Source organism: Sapajus apella, unplaced genomic scaffold (assembly GCF_009761245.1).
Source record: "Sapajus apella isolate SASKATOON/1434 unplaced genomic scaffold, GSC_monkey_1.0 scaffold6, whole genome shotgun sequence".
NCBI classification, from domain to species: domain Eukaryota; kingdom Metazoa; phylum Chordata; class Mammalia; order Primates; family Cebidae; genus Sapajus; species Sapajus apella.
The window spans coordinates 52,421,429-52,442,877 of NW_022436946.1; the positions used below are offsets into that span (position 1 = coordinate 52,421,429).

Sequence of the window (21,449 nt, forward strand, 5' to 3'; positions counted from 1 at the left end):
TTCTCGGCCACAGCAAAATCTAATTTCAGAGGCAAAGAAAGAAAGAGAGAGATGGGATGATCTGAATCAAATTGGACAATATAATAAGGGTAAAATGTGGGTAGTCACAACATTTCCAAGCAATTTTTATCAGCTAAATAATACCAAAGAGGACCAGACAGAACATCCTGTTACAAATTAACCTATAAGGCAGATGGATAAAGGTGGCTGTGGTTTCTGTATAAGTTCAAAGCACAGATGAAAATTAGCTCCTCCAGGTATCATAATTTTAGACTCCAGGAACCTGTAGTTTTCTGAGGTTAAAAATATTGCAAAAGTCTAAAGCTGAATTTTTCCCAAGGTAACTCAACTCAGCTTGCCTGAGTATATAGCCACCCAAGGCTTAGGGAGAGTAAGCATTGAGTTGCCCGCAGAGTCACTGAAAACAAAATCAGAAACAATTAAAAATAGATGAACAAGTAGACAAAAGGAGAGGAAGAAAACCTTTTGCTTTTTATTCTTAAGATAGTTATAAACATTTGTGTTATCTTAGTTTTGGATTTTTTAAGTCATGATGAGCTAAGTTTCATTTTGTGTAACACATCTTTTCCTGTGTGGAATATACTGGCAGTCCTCCATGAGTGGAGTGATATAGAGAGAAGTTTAAGAACATAGGGAAACTCTCTCCCTTGTACTAAATAGTTCTGTATAAGGAATTCACTAAAGGTGAATGGAAAAAGGATACCAATGATATGATTTAGAGTACATTTGGATTTTTTAAATATAATGGTTTCTGCTCTGTAAAAAGTAATATTTTAAAATAATGTTTCAGGTAATTTTAGTTAGCTCTTTGGGTGATTTAATTTTTTTATTTCTTTGAGACAGTGTCTTGCCTTGTTGCTGAGGCTGGAGTGCAGTGATATGATCTTGGCTCACTGCAACCTCTGCCTCCTGGGTTCGAATGATTCTTGTGCTTCAGCCTCCTGAGTAGCTGAGATTATAGGTGTGTGCCAATATTCCTGGCTAATTTTTTGTATTTTTAGTAGAGACAGGGTTTCACCATGTTAGCCAGGCTGGTCTTGAATTCCTGGCCTCAAGTGATCTGCAGCCTCAATCTCCCAAAGTTCTGGGAATACAGGTGTGAACCACCACACCCTGCCTCTTTGGGTGATTTGATTGCAGCAATAGGGGCCCATAAATTGCTTGGAAGATTACGTTTTGAGTATTAACTTCTACTTTAATTTAAAGGCTCCATGTCTATTTAGTTTCAAAGCAATTATTAGCAAAAAAAAAATCATCTTTAAGAAGTTTGATTTAACCAGGTAGCAATTAGCATGTCAGACAATTGCCATAAGCTAAAAATAATTCTGATGTTCCTTGACGCTTCTCTTAACAGAGATACAAGTTTCTAGTGAAGTTTTAATTTTTTTTCTAATTTAATTTAATTTAATTTTAAGTTCTGGGGTACATGTGCAGGGTGTGCAGGTTTGTTACATAGGAAAATGCGTGCCATGGTGGTTTGCTGCATCTATCAACCCATCACCTAGGTATAAAGCCCAGCATGCATTAGCTATTTTTCCTAATGCTTTCCTTCCCCTGACACTCCCTCACAGGCCCCAGTATATGGTTTATTTCCTCTCTGTGTCCATGTGTTCTCATTGTTCAGGCCCCACTTCTAAGTGAGAAGTGTTTGGTTTTTTCCCCCTCCATTAGTTTGCTGAGGATAATCGCTTCCAGCTCCATTTATGTCCTTGCAAGGGACATGATCCCTTTCTTTTTATGGCTGCACAGTATTCCATGGTTTATATGTACCACATTTTCTTTATCCAGTCTGTCATTGGTGGGCATTTGGATTGATTCCATGTCTTTGCTGTTGTGAATATTGTTGCAATAAACATACACGTGCATGCATCTCTATAATAGAATGATTTATATTACTTTGGATATATATCCAGTAATGGGATTGCATGGTCAAATGGTATTTCTGGTTCTAGGTCTTTGAGGAATCACCACACTGTCTTCCACAATGGTTGAACTAATTTATATTCCCACCAACAGTCTAAAACTACTAGTATCAATAGCTGATTAGACAAAGTGCAGCAAAGGATCCACTTTGTTTCTTTGCAGCTTCAATAGCATCTGTTGTTTCTTGACTTTTTAATAACTTCTGATGGATGTGAGATGGTATCTCATTGTGGTTTTGATTTGCATTTCTCTGATGGTCAGTGATGTTGAGCTTTTATTCATGTGTTTGTTGGCTGCATAAATGTCTTCTGTTGAGAAGTGTCTGTTTGTATCCTTTGTCCACTTTTTAATTGGGTTGCTTGATTTTTGTATTTTAAGTTCCGTATGGATTCTGGATCTGAGACCTTTGTCAGATGGATAGATTGTAAAAGTTTTTGTCCATTCTGTAGGTTGTCTGTTCGCTCTGATGATAGTTTCCTTTGCTTTGCAGAAGCTCTTTAATTACATCCCATTTGTCAATTTTTGCTTTTGTTGCAATTGCTTTTTCCATTTCGTCAAGAAATCTTTGCCTGTGCCTGTGTCCTGAATGGTATTATCTAGATTTTCTTCTGATGTTTTTATAGCTTGGGGTTTTACATTTAAGTCTTTAATTCATAATGAGTTAGTTTTTGTATAAGGTGTAAGGAAGGGGTCCAGTTTCAATTTTCTGCATATGGCTAGCTGGTTATCCCAGTACCATTTATTAAATAGGGAATCCTTTCCTCATTGCTTTTTGTGGTCAGGTTTGTCGGAGATCAGATGACTGTAGATGTGTGGTCTTATTTCTGCATTCTTTATTCTGTTTAATCAGTCTATGTGCCTGTTTTTGTACCAGTACCATGCTATTTTGGTTACTGTAGCCTTGCAGTGTAGTTTGAAGTCAGATAGCATGATGCCTCCAGCTTTGTTCTTTTTGCTTAGGATTATCTTGGCTATATGAGCTCTTTTTTGGTTTTATATGAATTTCAAAGTAGTTTTTTCTAATCCTTTAAAGAATGTCAATGGTAGTTTAGTGATAATGGTATTGAATCTATAAATTATTTTAGGCAGTACAGCCATTCTCATGATATTGATTCTTCCTATCCATGAGCATGGAATGTTTTTCCATTTGTTTGTGTCCTCTGTGATTTCCTTGAGCAGTGGTTTATAGTTATTCTTGAAAAGGTCCTTCACTTCCTTTGCTAGCTGTATTCCTAAGCATTTTATTCTCTTTGTAGCAATTTTGAATGGCAGTTTATTCATTGTTTGACTTGCGCTTGTCTGTTGTTGATGTATAGGAATGCTTGTGACTTTTGTACATTAATTTTTTATACTGAGACTTTGCTGAAGTTGCTTATCAGCTTAAGAAACTTTTGGGCTGAGATAATGGGGTCTTCTAGGTATAGGATGACATCATCTGAAAATAAAGGCAATTTGATTTCCTCTCTTCCTATTTGAATACCCTTTATTTATTTCTCTTGCCTGATTGCCCTGGTCAGAACTTCCATTACTATGTTGAATAATAGTGAGAGAGGGTGTCCTTGTCTTGTGCTGATTTTCAAGGGGATGCTTCCAGATTTTGCCCATTCAGTATGATATTGGCTGTGGGTTTGTCATAAATGTCTCTTAATATTTTGAGGTATGTTCTTTTAATACCTAGTTTATTAAGAGTTTTTATCATGAAGGGATGTTGAATTTTATTGAACGAATTTTCCATCTATTGAGGTAACATATAGGTTTTTTCATTAGTTTTGTTTATTTGATGAATCACATTTGTTGATTTGTGTATGTTGAACCAACCCTGGGATCAGGGATGAAGCCAACTTGATTATAATGGATAAGCTTTTTGATGTGCTGCTGGATTTGCCAGTATTTTATTGAGAATTGTCATATTGATGTTCATCAGGGATATTGGCCTGAAATTTTCTGTTTTTGTTATATCTCTGCCAGATTTTGATATAAGGATAATGCTAGCCTCATAAAATGAGTTAGGGAGGAGTCCCTCCTTTCCAATTGTTTGAAATGGTTTCAGAAGGAATGGTACCAGCTCCTCTTTGTACCTCTGGTAGAATTCTGCTGTAAACCCATCTGGTCCTGGGCTTTATTTGTTGGTAGGTTGTTAATTGCTACCTCAATTTCAGAACTCAATTTTGGTATATTCAGGATTCAACTTTTTCCTGTTTCAGTCTTGGGAGGGAGTATGTATCTAGGAATTTATTGATTTCTTCTAGGTTTTCTAGTTTATTTGCATAAAGGTGTTTATAGTATTCTCTGATGGTTGTTTGTATTTATTGTAAGGTCAGTGGTGATATCCCTTTATCATTTTTTTGTTGGTGCCTATTTGATTCTTCACTTTTTTCTTTTTTATTAGTCTAGTTAGTGGTCTGTATATTTTATTAATTGTTTCAAAAAAACAACTCCTGGATTTCTTTTTTTTTTTAATTGTACTTTAGGTTCTGGGATACATGTGCAGATCATGCAGGAATGTTCCATAGGTACATACATGGCAAGGTGGTTTGCTGCCTCCATCCCCCATCACCTATACTTGGCATTTCCCCATGTTATTTCTCCCCCAACTCCCCACCCATCACTGTCCCTCCACTAGTCCCCCTCAACAGACTTCAGTGTATGATGTTCCCCTCCCTGTGTCCATGTGTTCTCATTGTTCAACACCCACCTATGTGTGAGAACATGGCAGTGTTTGATTTTCTGTTATTGTGTCGGTTTGCTGAGAATGATGGTTTCCAGATTCATCCATGTCCCTACAAAGGACATAAACTCATCATTTTTTATGGCTGCATAGTATTCCATGGTGAATATGTGCCACATTTTCCTTGTCCAATCTATCATCAATGGGCATTTGCGTTGGTTCCAGGTCTTTGCTATTGTAAACAGTGCTGCAATGAACGTACATGTGCATGTCTCTTTATAATAGAAGGATGTATAATCCTTTGGGTATATACCCAGTAATGGGATTGCTGGGTCAAATGGAATTTCTATTTCTAGGTCCTTGAGGAATTGCCACACTGTCTTCCACAGTGGTTGAACTAATTTACACTCCCACCAACAATGTCCTCTCCAGCATGCAGATGTCCTTTCCAGCATGCAGATGTCCTTTCCAGTTTCCAGATTTTTTGATGATTGCCATTCTAACTGGCATGAGATGGTATCTCAATGTGGTTTTGATTTGCATTTCTCTAATGACCAGTGATCATGAGCATTTTTTCATATGTTTGTTGACCTCATATATGTCTTCTTTTAAGAAGTGTCTGTTCATATCCTTCACACACTTTTGAAAGGGTTTGTTTTTTTTTCTTGTAAATCTATTTTAGTTCTTTGTAGATTCTGGATATTAGCCCTTTGTCAGATGGTAGATTGCAAAGATTTTTTTCCCATTCTTTTGTTTGCTGGTTCACTCTAATGATTGTTTCTTTTGCTGTGCAGAAGCTGTGGAGTTTAATTAGATCTCATTTGTCTATTTTGGCTTTTGTTGCCAATGTTTTTGGTGTTTTAGTCATGAAGTCCTTGCCTATGCCTGTGGCCTGAATGGCTTTGAATAGATTTTCTTCCAAGGTTTTCATAGTGTTAGGTCTTATGTTTAAGTCTTCAATGCATCTGGAATTAATTTTAGTGTAAGGTGTCAGGAAGGAGTAGTTTTCCCCAACATTATTTATTAAACAGGAAATCCTTGGGAGAGAGATCCAAGATGGCCAACTAGCAGCAGCTCAGGATTGCAGCTCCCAGTGAAGGCGCAAGGAGTGAGTGGACGCCAGACTTCTAGAAAAATTTTTGTTGCCTACGGACCAGGAGATTAACAGTGGAGGAGCCCCACAGGTCGCCAGCATGACTCTTTTGGCTGGTGCGGCTGTTTTGCTGGCATCCCGGTGCAGCAGTTCTCAGTGCAGGGTATGCAGGACTGGGTGCCCTTTTGGTTGGCGTTTGGAGCTCTGGGAAGGCAGAGTCACCCATTCAGCTGATTGAAAAGGGGACTGAAGCCTGGAGCCAGACTGGGAGACTCCGGGCAGAAAAGCGCCATGAATCTCAGTGCTGCTGTTTCAGCTGGTGTGGTCACCACACAGGAAATTGCATAGATCCCAGCACCTTTTTCATGGGTGACTGGGGCACCTGGGAGAGAATCGACCGTCCAATTAGGAAAATAAAAAAAGGGGGCTCCGAGGAGGGGAGCCAAGTGATCGGGCTCAGCTGGTCCCACCCCCACAAAAAACCAGCAATTGGAAACGCTGATGGTTGAGAGTTTCACAGCAAGCACAGCTGAACTTGGGAAGGTCCAGCTCTGTAGGGGAGGGGCGTCCACCTAAGGAAAACAAAGAAACAGAAATAACATCACTACCAACAAGCTGGATGTCCACTGAGAGACCCAATCTGAAAGTCAGCAATTACAAAGATGACAGGTGAATAAATCCACAGAGATGGGAAGAAACCAGCACAAAAATACTGAAAACATCCGAAATCAGAACACCTTTCCTCCTTCAGGGGATCGCAGCTCCTCATCAGCAAGGGAACAAAGCCTGATGGAGAATGAGTGTGATGAATTGTCAGAATCAGGCTTCAGGAGGTGGATAATAAGAAACTTCTGTAAGCTAAAAGAACATGTTCTAACCCAATGCAAAGAAACTAAGAACCTTGAAAAAAGGTTTGACGAAATGCTAATGAGAATAGACAATTTAGAGAGGAATATAAGTGAATTAATGGAGCTAGAAAACACAATACGAGAACTTTGTGAAGTATGCACAAGTTTTAACAGTCGAATTGATCAAGCAGAAAGGATATCAGAGGTCGGAGACCAACTCACTGAAATAAAATGAGGAGACAAGATTAGAGAAAAAAGGGTAAAAAGGAATGAGTAGAGTCTCCAGGAAATATGGGACTATGTGAAAAGACCTAATCTACGTTTGATAGGTGTACCTGAATGTGATGAAGAGAATGAATCCAAGCTGGAAAATATTCTTCAGGATATTATTCAGGAAAACTTTCCCAACCTAGCAAGGCAGGGAAATATTCAACTCCAGGTAATACAGAGAACACCACAAATATATTCCTCAAGAAGAGGAACCTCAAGGCACATAATCATCAGATTCACCAGGTTTGAAATGAAAGAGAAAATGCTAAGGGCAGCCAGAGAGAAAGGTCAGGTTACTCACAAAGGGAAGCCTATCAGACTCACAGCAGATTTCTCCGCAGAAACCCTACAAGCCAGAAGAGAGTGGGGGCCAATATTCAACATCCTTAAAGAAAAGAACTTTCAACCAGAATTTCATATCCAGCCAAACTAAGCTTCATAAGTGAAGGAAAAATAAAATCTTTTGTGAACAAGCAATTACTCAGAGATTTCATCACCACCAGGACTGCTTTATAAGAGCTTCTGAAAGAAGCACTACACATAGAAAGGAACAATCAGTATCAGCCATCCCAAATATATACCAAAAAGTAAAGAGCATCAACATAATGAAGAATCTACATCAACTAATGGGCAAAACAACCAGCTAGCATCAAATGGCAGTATTAAACTCACATATATTATTATTAATCCTAAATTTAAATCAACTAAATGCCCCAATCAAAAGACACAGACAGGCAAATTGGATAAAAAGCCAAAACCCATCAGTATGCTGCACCCAGACCCATCTCACATGCAAGGATACACAAAGACTCAAAACAAAGGGATGGAGGAAGATTTACCAACCAAATGAAGAGCAAAAAAATAAATAAATTAATTAAATAAAATAAAAAGCAGGAGTTGCAAGTCTTGCCTCTGATAAAATAGACTTTGAAGCAATAAAGATCAAAAGAGGCAAAGAAGGACATTACATAATGGTAAAAGGATCAATGCAATAAGAAGAGCTAACGATCCTAAATATGTACGCACCCAATACAGGAGCACCCAGATATATAAGGCAAGTTCTTAATGACTTATAGGCTTAGACTCCCACACAATAATAGTGGGAGACTTTAACATTACATTGTCAATATTAGACAGATCAATGAGACAGAAAATTAACAAGAATATCCAGGACTTGAACTCAGACTCAGAACAAGTAAACTTAATAAACATTTATAGAACTCTCCACCCTAAATCCACAAAACATTACATTCTTATCAGTACCACATCACACCTACTCTAAAAGTGACTACATTAATTGGAAGTAAATCACTCCTCAGTAATTGCATAGCATTTTAATATGGTTGGCTGCTTGTTTGTTATTTTCCGCCCTTATTCCTTCCTGTCTCCATTGTTAAGCACAATTATTGGCATAAACGAGGTTTTCAATACCCATTTTTAGACTGCATCCTAGCCTGGGTAACAAAGCAAGACTCCCGTTCTCTCTCCCTCTTCCTCTTACTCTTTCTTTCTCTCATTCTTTTTTTTCTTTCTCTCTCTCCTTCCTCCCTCCCTCCCTCCCTCCTTCCTTCCTTCTTTCTTTTCTTTTCTTTTTTTTCTCTCTTAAAAAAAAAAACAACTCTGAAATACCTAATAACCTTCCTCCCATCTCCTACTCAATCTGTTGTGTCATCTTTTTGTTTTTTTCTGCTTTAAAAAAAAAAAAAAAAGGAAATCCTTTCCCTGTTGCTTGTTTTTGTCAGGTTTATCAAAGATCAGATGGTTGTAGATGTGTGGCATTGCCTCTGAGGCTTCTGTTCTGTTCCATTGGTCTATATATCTGTTTTGGTACCAGTATCATACTGTTTTGATTACTGTACCCTTGCAGTATAGTTTGAAGTCAGGTAGCCTGATGCCTCCAGCTTTGTTCTTTTTGCTTAGGATTGTCTTGGCTATGTGGGCTCTCTTTTGGTCCCATAAGAAAATTTAAAGTGTGTTTTCTAATTCTGTGAAGAAGGTCATTGGTAGCTTGATGGGGATAGCATTGAATCTATAAATTACTTTCAGCAGTATGACCATTTTCACACTATTGATTATTCCTAACCATGAGCACGGAATATTTTTCCATCTGATTGTGTCCTCTCTTATTTCCTTTAGCAGTGGTTTGTAGTTCTCTTTGAAGAGGTCCTTTACATCCTTTGTTAGTTGTATTCCTAGGTATTTTATTCTCTTTGTAGCAATTGTGAATCGCAGTTCATTCTTGATTTGGCTCTCTTTAAGTCTGTTATTCGTGTATAGGAATGCTTGTGATTTTTTCACTTTGATTTTGTATCCTGAGACTTTGCCGAAGTTGCTTATCAGTTTAAGGAGATTTGGGGCTGAGACGATGGGGTCTTCTAAATATACAATCATGTCGTCTGCAAAGAGTGACAATTTGACTTCCTCCTTTCCTAATTGAATACCCTTTATTTCTTTTTCTTGCCTGATTGCTCTGGCTAGAACTTCCAGCACTATATTGAATAGGAGTGGTGAGAGAGGGCATCCTTGTCTAGCACCAGATTTCAAAGAGAATGCTTTCAGGTTTGCCCATTCTGTATGATATTGGCTGTGGGTTTGTCGTAAATAGCTTTTATTATTATGAGGTACGTTCCATCGATACCTAGTTTATTGAGAGTTTTTATCATAAATGACGATTGAATTTTGTCGAAGGCCTTCTCTGCATCAATTGAGTTAATCATGTGGTTTTTGTCTTTGGTTCTGTTTATGTGGTGAATTACATTTATAGATTTATGTATGTTGAACCAGCCTCACTTTCCTGGGATGAAACCTACTTGATCGTGATGGATAAGCTTTTTGATGTGCTGTTGCATTCGGTTTGCCAATATTTTATTGAAGATTTTTGTATCTATGTTCATCATGGATATTGGCCTGAAATTTTCTTTTAATATTGAGTCTCTTCTGGGGTTTGCTATCAGGATGATGTTGGTCTCATAAAATGATTTGGGAATTATTCCTCTTTTTGTATTGTTTGGAATAGTTTCAGAAAGAGTGGCACCAGCTCTTCTTTGTACGTCTGGTAGAATTTGGCTGTGAACCCTTCTGGACATGAACTTTTTTTGGTTGGTAGGCTATAAATTGCTGCCTCAAATTCAGCCCTTGTTATTGGTCTATTTAGGGTTTCAACTTCTTCCTGGTTTAGGCTTGGGAGGGTACAAGTGTCCAGGAATTTATCCATTTCTTCCATGTTTACTGGTTTATGTGCATAGACTTGTTTGTAGTCTGTTCATAGTTTGTATTTCTGTGGAATAAAGTGGCAATATCCCCTTTATTATTTTTTATTGCATCTATTCAATTCTTCCCTCTTTTCTTTTTTATTAATCTGGCTAGCAGTCTGTCTGTTTTGTTGATCTTTTCAAAAAACCAGCTCCTGGTTTTTTGAAATTATTGATTTTTTGAAGGAATTTTTATGTCTGTATCTCCTTTGGAGCTCTTCCAATTTTGATGATAGAATGTCAATTTTAGATCTTTACCCACTTCTCATGTGGGCATTTATTGCTATGAGTTTTCCTCTAGACACTGCTTTAAATGCATGCCAGATATCCTGGTCTAGTGTGTCTTCATTCTTGTTGGTTTTGAAGAACATCTTTATTTCTGCCTTCATTTCATTGTTTATCCAGTCAACATTCAGGAGCCAATTGTTCAGTTTCTATGAAATTGTGTGGTTCTGAGTTAGTTTCTTAATCTTGAATTCTAATTTGATAGCACTGTGGTCTGAGAGACAGTTTTTTTATGATTTCCATTCTTTTGCATTTGCTGAGGAGTAATTTACTCCCAATTATGTGGTCAATTTTAGAGTAGGTGTGATGTGGTGCTCAGAAGAATGTATATTCTGTGAATTTGGGGTGCATAGTTCTGTAGATGTCTGTTAGGTCTGCTTGGTCCAGATCTGAGCTGAAGTCCTGTATATCCTTGTTAATTTTCTGTCTCCTTGATCTAATGTTGACATTGGAGTGTTAAAAGTCTCCCACTATTATTGTATGGGAGTCTTAGTCTATTTCTAGGTCATTAAGAACTTGCTTTATGTATCTGGGTGCTCCTGTATTGAGTGCATATATATTTAGGACTGTTAGCTCTTCTTGTTGCATTGATCCTTTTACCATTGTGTAATGTCCTTCTTTGTCTCTTTTGATCTTTGTTGGTTTAAAGTCCATTTTATTAGAGACGAGGATTGCAACCCTTGCTTTTTTTTGCTCTCCATTTCCTCAGTAATCTTCCACTATCCCTTTATTTTGAGCCTGTATGTGTCCTTCCACCTGAGATGGATTTTCTGAATACAGCACATCCCATGGGTCTTGACTTTTTATCCAAGTTGCAAGTCTGTGTCTTTTAATTGGGGCATTTAGCCCATTTACATTTAAGGTTGATACTATGTGTGAATTTGATTCTTCCATTTTGATGCTACGTGGTTGTTTTGCCCATTAGTTGACACAGTTTCTTCATTATTTCGATGGTCTTTACCATTTGGTACATTTTTGGAGTGGCTGGTACAGGTTGTTCCTTTCCATGTTTATTGCTTCTTTGAGGAGCTCTTGTAAGGCAGGCCTGGTGGTCACGAAATCTCTAAGCAATTGCTTGTCCATAAAGAATTTTATTTCTCCTTTGCTTATGAAGCTTAATTTGGCTGGATATGAAATTCTAGGTTGAAAATTCTTTTCTTTAAGGATGTTGAATATTGGCCCCCACTCCCTTCTGGTTTGTAATGTTTCTGCTGAGAGATCCACTGCGAATCTGATGGCCTTCCCTTTGTGGGTAACCCGACCTTTCTCTCTGGCTGCTCTTAGCATTTTTTCCTTCATTTCAACTCTGGTGAATCTGGCGATTATGTGCCTTGGCGTTTCTCTTCTTGAGGAATATCTCTGTGGTGTTCTCTGTATTTCCTGGACTTGAATATTGGCCTGCCTTGCCAGGTTGGGGAAGTTCTCCTGGATAATATCCTGAAGAGTGTCTTCCAGCTTCAATTCATTCTCCCTGTCACATTGAGGTACACCTATCAAACGCAGATTAGGTCTTTTCACATAATCCCATATATCTTGGAGGCTTTGTTCATTTCTTTTCACTCTTTTTTCTCTAATCTCACCTCATTTTATTTCATTGAGTTGACCTTCAATCTCTGATATCCTTTCTTCTGCCTGGTTGATTTGGCTAATGAAAGTTGTGTTTGCTTCACGCAGTTCTTGTGTTGTGTTTTTCAGCTCCATCAAGTCATTTATATTCTTCTCTAAGCTGGTTATTCTAGTTAGCATTTTGTCTAACCTTTTTTTCAAGGTTCCTAATTTCTTTGCATTGGGTTAGAGCATGTTCTTTTAGCTCAGAGAAGTTTGTTATTACCCACCTCCTGAAGCCTGCTTCTGTCAATTCATCAGACTCATTCTCTATCCAGCTTTGTTCCCTTGCTTGTGAGGAGCTGTGATCCCTTAGAGGAGGAGAGGCATTCCGGTTTTTGGTGTTTTCATCTTTTTTTGTGCTAGTTTTACCCATATTCATGGATTTATCTACCTTTGCTCTTTGTAGTTGGTTACTTTTGGATGGGGTCTCTGAGTGGATGTCCTTTTTGTTGATGATGAAGTTATTTCTGTTTTTTAGTTTTTCCTTCTAACAATCAGTCCCCTCTGCTGCAGGACTGCTGGAGGTCCACTCCAGACCCTGTTTGCCTGGGAATTGCCGTGGGGGCTGCAGAATAGTAAGGGTTGCTGCCAGGTTTTTCTTATGTTGTCTTTATCCTAGAAGGGTACCCACCAGATGTCAGCCAGAGCTCCTTTATGAGATGCCTCTTTGGATATATGGGGGTCAGGGAGCTGCTTGTGATGACAGTCTGTCCCCTATCAGAGCTCAAGTGTTGTGCTCAGAGCTCTATTGTTGCATTCAGAGCTGCTGGGCAAGTACATTTAAGTCTGCTGCAGTGGAACTCATAACCACCTCTTTTCCCAGGTGCTCTCTCCTGGAAAGGTGGGGCTTTATTTATAAGTTCCTGACATGCTGCTGCCTTTTTTCAGAGATGCTCTGCCCAGCAAGGAGGGAGTCTAGTCACACTCTGCCAGCAGGGGCATTGCTGAGCTTCCACAGGCTCTGCCCGGCTGCTGTGTAAACTTCCTTGTGGATCTGTTTACAGAGGTACAGTTAGAACTGCCTTGATAATGGTGGTCTGCCGCAGTAATGGTGAACTGCCTCAGTAATGACAGACTGCCTCAGCAATAGCAATTGCCTTGGTAATAGTGGACTTCCTTGGTAATGGTGGACTGCCTCAGTAATGGTGGATGTCCTTCCCCCTACAGAGCTGGACGGTCCTGGGTCCTGCTGCACTTGCTGCAAAACTCTCAATCCAGAGTGTTTCAGATTACTAGTCTTTGTAGGGGTGGGACCTGTTGATCCAGATCCCCTGGCTCCCTGCTTTCACCCCCTCTTTTTCAGTTGTTTGAGCAGCTCTGTCTGCCAGGCGTTCCAGGTGCCAGTTGAAACAGCCACCCAGATTTGTGTGCGATTTTGTGCAGAAATCCATGGAGCCAGCTGAAACTGCCATGTTGGAAACTCCTGGTGCTTTTCAACCAGGGAATCTTCTAGTCTGTGATTGGTAACAACTGCAGGAGAAGTGCATAATCTGAATTGGAGTGCTAGAGTGGATGGAAAAGCCCCTGATGGCCTCCGTTGGGTAGGGAGGGGGTCCTCCGGGGATTGCAGTTCCCAGATGCGGCAGCTCCCTACCCTGCCTTGGCTCACCCTTCTTGGACTACACCCACTGTGCCACCAGTCCCATTGAGATGCACCTGGTACCTCATTTGGAAATGTGGTGATCACTCCTCCTCTGCGTTGCTCTCTCTGGGAACTGTACTGCAGAGCTGTTCCTATTCAGCCGTCTTGGATCTTGGCTCAGATTTGTTGACTTTTTGAAGGTTTTTTTGTGTCTCTATCTCCTTCAGTTCTGCTCTGATCTTGATTATTTCTTTTCTTCTGCTAGCTTTGATGTTTGTTTGCTCTTGGTTTTCCAATTCTTTTTTTTTTTGAAACAGAATCTTACTCTGTTGCCCAGGGTGGAATGCAGTGGCACCACCTTGGCTCACTGCAGCCTCAGCCTCCCAGGTTCAAGCGAATCTCCTGCCACAGTCTTCTGAGTAGCTGGGATTGTAGGTGCCTGCCACCACGCCTGGCCAACTTTTGTATTTTTAATAGAGATGGAGTTTCACTATGTTGGCTAGACTGATCTCACCATATTGGCTAGGTTGGCCAACTTTTGTATTTTTAATAGAGATGGCTTTTCACCATGTTGGCTAGGCTGGTCTTGAACTCCTGACCTCAGGTGATCTGCCTACCTCAGACTCCTAAAGTGCTGGGATTACAGGTGTGAGCCACCATGCCCAGCTGGTTCTCTGGCTCTTTTAGTTGTGATGTTAGGATGTTGATTTGAGATCTTTTTAGCTTTTTGATACGGGCACTTAGTGCTATAAATTTCCCTCCTAATACTGCTTTAGCTGCATCCCAGAGATGCTGGTATGTTGTCTTTTTGTTCCCATTGGACTTGTTGATTTCTGCCTTAATTTCATTATTTACCCAGGAGTCATTGATGAGCAGGTTGTTCAGTTTTCATGTAGTTGTGTGGTTTTGAGTGAGTTTCTTAATCTTGAGTTCTAATTTGATTGCACTGTGGTCTGAGAGACTGCTTATTATGATTTCAATTCTTTTGCATTTGTTGAGGAGTATTTCACTTCCAATTATGTGATCAGTTTTAGAGTAAGTGCCATGTGGTGCCAAGAAGAATGTATATTCTGTTGTTTTTGGATGGAGAGTTCTGTAGATATTTATCAGTTTTAATTGATCCAGAGCTGAGTTAAAGTCCTGAATATCTTTGTTAATTTTTTGTTTCAATTATCTAATATTGACAGTGGGGTGTTAAAGTCTCCCAGTATTATTGTGTGGGAATCTAAGTCTCTTTATAGGTCTCTAATAACTCGTTTTATGAAACTGGATGCTTCTGTATTGGGTGCATGCATATTTAGCTCTTGTTGAATTGAACACTTTACCATTATGTAATGCCCTTCTTTGTCTTTCTTTATCTTTGTTTTATTAGAAACTAGGATTGCAACCTCTGTTTTATTCTGTTTTCCATTTGCTTGGTAAATTTTCCACCATTCATTTATTTTGAGCCTATGTGTGTCTTTGCACATGAGATGGGTCTATTGAATATGGCACACCAATGGGTCTTGTCTTTTTATCCAGCTTGCCATTCTGTGTCTTTTAATTGGGGCATTTATTCCATTTACATTTAAGGTTGATACTCTTATGTGTAAATTTGATCCTGTCATAATGCTGAGTGATTATTTTGCAGACTTGTTAATGTAGCTGCTTCATAGTATCATTATTCTGTGTCCTTCAGTGTGTTTTTGTAGTGGCTGGTAATCGTTTTTTGTTTTTTGTTTTTTGTTTTGTCATACTTAGTGCTACTTTCAGGAGCTCTTGTGAAACAGGCCTGGTGGTGACAAATTTCCTCAGCATTGCCTATCTGAAAAGGATTTTATTTTTCCTTCACTTAATTTTGCCAGATATGAAATCCTAGGTAGGAAATTCTTTTCTTTAAGAATGTCAAATATTGGCATCACCCAATCTCTTCTGGCTTGTGGGGTTTCTGCTGAGCAGTTTGGTGTTAGTCTCATGGGCCTCGCTTTGTAGGTTACTTGGCCTTTCTCTGTGCCTTCCCTTAACATTTTTTCCTTCATTTTGACCTTGGAGAATCTAATGGTTTCATGTCTTTGGGTTGATCTTCTCATGGAGTATCTTACTGAGGTTCTCTGAATTTCCTCAGTTTGAATGTTGGCCTGTCTTGCTAGGTTGAGGAAGTTCTCCTAGATGATATCATGAAATATGTATTCCAAGTTGTTTCTATTCTCCCTGTTTCTTTTGGGTACCCCAGTCAGTCATAGGTTTGATCTTTTTACAGAATCCCATAGTTTTCAGCGGTTTTGTTCATTCTTCTTCCTTTTTTCACTAATTTTGTCTTCCTGTCTTATTGCAGCAAGATAGCTTCAAGCTCTGAGATCCTTTGCCCTATTTGGTCTATTCAGCTATTGATATTAGTGGTTGCATTGTGAAGTTCTTGTGTTGTTTTTCAATTTCATCAGGTCATTTATGTTCCTCTCTATAAACTGGTTATTCTGATTAACAGCTCCTGTAATGTTTTATCATGGTTCTTAGCTTCTTTGCATTGGGTTAGAACATACTCCCTTAGCTCGGTGAAGTTTATTATTACCTATTTCTGAAGACTACTTCTGTCAATTCATCCACCTCAGCCTCAGCCCAGCTCTGTGCCCTTGCTGGAGAGGTGTTGCAATCATTTGGAGGAGAAGAGGCACTCTAGCTTTTTGAGTTTTCAGTTTTTGTGTGTGTTGACTTTTTTTTCTTGTTTATTTTTTTCTCATCTTCATGGATTTATCTACCTTTAATCTTTGAGGCTGCTGATCTTTGGATGGGGTTTTTGTGGGGTCTTTTTTATTGATGTTGTTGTTGTTGCTTCCTGTTTGTTTTTCTTTTTACAGCCAGATCTCTTTTCTGCAGTTTATTGGGGTACCATTTGGGACCCAGTTAATTGGGCTTCCTCTCTTACCTGGAGGTGTCACTAGGGGAGGCTGAAGAACAGCAAAGAGGCTGCCTCCTCCTTCCTCTGGAAGCTCCATTCCAGAGGGCCATCAAGCTGCTGCCAACTGGAACTCTCCTGTATGAGGTGTCTCCCGACCCCTTCTGGGAGGTCTCACCCAGTCAGCAGGCACAGTATCAGGAACCTGCTTAAGGAAGCAATCTGTCTGCTCTTTGGCTGAACATATTTGGCTCTGCTGGGGAGAATTCCCCTTGTCTGGACTGCCAGCAGGCAGGAATAACTAGGTCCACTGACGTGTGAGACCTCAACTGCCCCTTCCCCCAGGGGCTCCTTTCCAGGGATATTAGAGTTCTTTAGGAAAACCTGTGGCTGGAGTTGCTGCAATTCCTGCAGGGAGGCCCTTCCTGGTGAGGAGGGATGGATTCAGGTCCTACCTAACGAAGCACTCTGGCCATGATCTGCCACAGCCGCTGTGCTGCACTGTGGGGGATTCCTCTTGGTCTAAACTGCCCCATCTTCCTGACACCAGCAGAGGAAAATGGCTGACTGGAAGCACAGTGATGGTGGGCACCCCTCTGCCACAGAACTTGGTAAAATTAGGCAGTGTCCAGCCTGCTGCTGCTGGCTGCAGCCCAAGCGGGTTGCACAGCCCTGTGCTTAGGATCTATGGCCCTGGTGGGGTGCGGTCATGAGGGGATTTCCTGATCTGCAGGATGTACAGATCTGTGAAGAAAGCACTGTGGGTCCTGCCAACTGCCTAGTCAGTCCCAATGAGAGAACCTTGATACCTCAGTTGATGAAACAGGATTCACTTGCCATTTTTGCTCTTCTCTAGTGAAGTTTTATGGGTCAGTGCACAGTAAGAAGAATTCACTGAAATTTGGGTGCAAGTGGAATAAACTTTCTTTTACTTACTTATTTAATTTGAGTCATAACTGGCTTTAGTAGAGTTTAAATCATATTTTTGGAATATTTAAAGGATTTAAAAGTGAAGATAAAATAGTTTGAATATATATTTACACTCATTATATATATATGCTTATTAATTAATTTAGGTGATGATACAATACACACAATTTGACAAAATAAATTAAGGAAATACAAGGAAAAGAAGGATAGGGTAAGAGTAAGAGTTGGGAGTAGTGAGCACACAAATTCCATGTATGGGTCACAGCTTCGAATCTGAGCTTCCTTATATACAACTCAGTGAGGGCCATATAACCATTTATAAGAGTTTTGGGTTCCATAATCTAAGCAAAATTCAGTCCTCAATGGAACGCTTAGGGTTTTCTGGGGAAATTTATTTCCCTTTTAGTAGTCTCAAATTGTTATCTGTAATGTAAATGAAATAAATAATCTCTTTATTGAGTTGGTGTGAGGATAAAAGTATTACCAATGTAAAGTGTGAAATATTAATATTATTTTCGCATTTTAAAAGAATCTTTATGGTGAGAGGCAGTATGGCATAATGAATTTTATATCATCTTCAAAGTTAGATCTGTGATCAGATTTGTATGGTTTTAGACAATTTACTTAATATTCCTATAGTTTGGTGTCTTCTGAGTAATTATGCTGCCTTCTAGTATTGTATAATGTTTAGAAAGGACAATGTAGTCATATTTTCTGAATGGAAATAAAAACCTGAAAACTCCCAATAGGCAAAGCCAAAAGATAGTTGATATACAAGGAAAAAATATTTGCCACTGACATCACAAACATGTAACTTCCTTACTATATAAAGAGCTCCTAAAACTGAAAAAAAAAAAAAAAAAAAAAAAAAAAAAGACCAGCCGCTACACAGAAAAATGGTTAAAAGACAGGAGTGGGCCAGGTATGGTGGCTCACATTTGTAATCCCAGCACTTTGGGAGGCCAAGGCAGGCAGATCACCTGAGGTCGGGAGTTCGAGACCAGCCTGACCAACATGGAGAAACCCCATCTCTACTAAAAATACAAAATTAGCCAGGTGTGGTGGTGCATGCCTGTAATCCCACCTACTTGGGAGGCTGAGGCAGGAGAATTGCTTGAATCCAGGAGATGGGGTTGCAGTGAGCCAAGATAGTGCCATTGCCCTCCTGCCTGGGCAATGAGAGCCAAACTTCATCTGGAAAAAGAAAAAGGCAGGAGTGGATAGATTACAGAAAAAGAAAAAAATGTCCATAAGTGCCGAGACCAGCTCAGTCGTGGATTTCAACTCAGGTGGTACTGAGGAATTAAGAAACAGACACAAAGATAGAGCGCAAGAGTGGGAAACAGAGTGGGATGTCCGGGGGCTGACAGCATTTTACAGCTGAGAGCCCAGAGCAGACTCTGACCCACGTATGTATTCTTTGTGAACAAGTGATTATTTTTAATAAGCAGATGTTCAGTGTTTTTTCATAGAATAAAGATAAACGGGCAGATAGTGCCTGTTCACAACTAAAATAAAAATAAGCTAGAAAGCACTCTTTGCAAGTCAGCAATAGGGACAAGGTTATGTATTCTGTGTTTTGGGAACTGGTTTAACTAGTACATGACTGGTACACGTTGCTTACTATTCTATAACGCCTTAAGCAGTTTTCTGCCTGGGAATGGCTTGGTGTTCCTTGCCATCGTTTCTTAGTAAACAATATGTAATCCATCACACACACGTCAAGACCTTTTCCCAGCACATAAGCATGTGAAAAGATGCTCAGCTCCACTCATAGTAAGAGAAATAAAAATGAGATAACATTTCTCACTGTCACATTGGTGGAAATTGAAAAGTTTGACAACACACTGTGCCAGTGAATCATATATTGCTGCTGGTGGCAAATGTAGCATAGCACTACTGTGGAGGAATATCTGGCAATAATCACCAAAATTATAGATGCACTTTACCCTTTGCTCCAGAAATTTCACTTCTGGAAATCTATTTTACAGATCTACCTACTCAATTACAAAATAGTGTGTGTATAAACTCATTATGGCATTGTCTCCAGTAGCAAAAAACAGGAGATATTACCAGTGCTTACCAATAGAGAGCTGATTCACCACACAGTGGAGTGCTATGCACTTATGAAAAGAATGAGGACATTCATAAAATGCTGGTGTGAGATCTCCGGACTGTATTACTATTAATGGAGAAAGTAAGGAGCAGCATTGTATATATATTAAACTAACAAAGATGAAAAAGTAAAAACAAAAATCTGTAATTATTTATATTTCTATAAAGATACTTTGGAATGGTAATCAAGAAACAAATAAAAATGGCTACCCATAATGGGTGTAGGGACAAGGTGGACAGGAATGAGGTGGAACTAAGACTTCTCAGGGTATACTTAAAAAACGTTGCATTGGCCGGGCGCAGTGGCTCAAGCCTGTAATCCCAGCACTTTGGGAGGCCAAGGCGGGTGGATCACGAGGTCAACAGATGGAGACCATCTTGGTCAACACAGTGAAACCCCGTCTCTACTAAAAATGCAAAAAATTAGCTGGGAATGGTGGCGCGTGCCTGTAATCCCAGCTACTCAGGAGGCTGAGGCAGGAGAATTGCCTGAACCCAGGAGGCGGAGGTTGCGGTGAGCCGAGATCGCGCCATTGCACTTCAGCCTGGGTAACAAGGGCAAAACTCCGTCCCAAAAAAAAAAAAAAAAAAACGTTGCATTGATTTTCAAACCTTGTAAAAATATTATCTAGTCAGAAATCATTACATGTGAATACATTTGTAAAGTAATTAGCCCTTTACTATGTAACCTTATGTCTCTTTCTCCTAGGGCCCAAGAAAATGCCTTGGGAAAATTTGGCTTAACATAAATATTCTATAAAAAAAATAAAGCACCACAAATCTTCCGTTCCTAGATTCTACTTTATTTATAATTAGTCTGAGTTTGGAATCATTAAATTATGATTTGTATAAATTAAACTTAAAAAATTTAATTTCTTCTCTTTAAATATAAAAGTAGCCTGGGTGCAGTGGCTTACGCCTGTAATCCCAACACTTTTGGAGGCTGAGGTGGGAGAACTGCTTGAGGCCAGGACTTTGAGACCTAGCAAGACCCCACTTCTATACAACAAAATTTGAAAACTAGCTGGGCACAGTGGTACACATCTGTAGTACTGGCTACTTGGGAGGCTGAGGCAGGATAATTGCTTGGGCCCAGGAGTTCAAGATTGTAGTGGGCTAAGATCATAGCATTACACTTCACCCTGAGTGACAGAGTGAGACCCTGTCTCAAAACAGAACAAAAGATAAAGTAAAAATTAATAAAGTTTTTGTCCCTCTCTGTGTATGTATTCCCAGGTACTTGCTCTCTCTCTGTTATTTAAAGTTAAAAGGGATTGAATATTTGCTTAATTATGAATTAAAGCTCCTAGTGCCTCAGTTAAGACTAGTTTTAAATTTTTTTCAAACCGAACTTTTTCTAAAGTGCATGGTATTTGGAGAAAATCATAAGACATTAAGAGACAGTTTCTAATCCTGAATCTGCCACTGAGGTGCTGTGATCCTCTTGCTGGCCTGTTTTCAACTGGTATCCAACAAATGTTTATTGAGTGCTTATATGTTCCAGGCCATGTTACATAGCAATAAACAAAATTGACAAAACCTCCTGTCTTCAATTTCTTAAAGTCTCAAGGAAGACGCCTCTTGCTGCCAGATGATCCACAGTGAAATAGGCGGGAGCCTGGATGGTGAAGCTCCAGACACTGCCTGAGACCAGTGTCTGTGACGAGCACACCTATGTCACCACTGAAGGCCTAAACAGTTTATTACTGAAAAGCCTATGTCACTGTGCCCAAGCTGTTCTCCAAAGGTGAGAGGGTGAGATATGGATGTGGAAATGAGGCATTGTACTCCCTGGATAGCCACTTTGCTCCTAGTCCTTCACCAGCACTGAGTTTTGGTACCTTGGCCTTTCTAGAGTGGCCACAGAACTGCTTCCTCCTCTTTCCTTCACTGTCTTCTCTCTCTTACTCCTTTTCCTTTCATTCTCTGTCCCTGTTCTCCATTTTTCCAGAATTTATATTTATCTACAGATATAATTTAATC

At 39.6% G+C, this 21,449-nt stretch overlaps 1 pseudogene; it reads left to right on the top strand.

Annotated features, from left to right (window-relative positions):
- Positions 1-5,805: 5,805 nt before the first annotated feature.
- Positions 5,806-21,449, top strand: part of LOC116549104 — a 106,745-nt pseudogene continuing 91,101 nt past the window's right edge.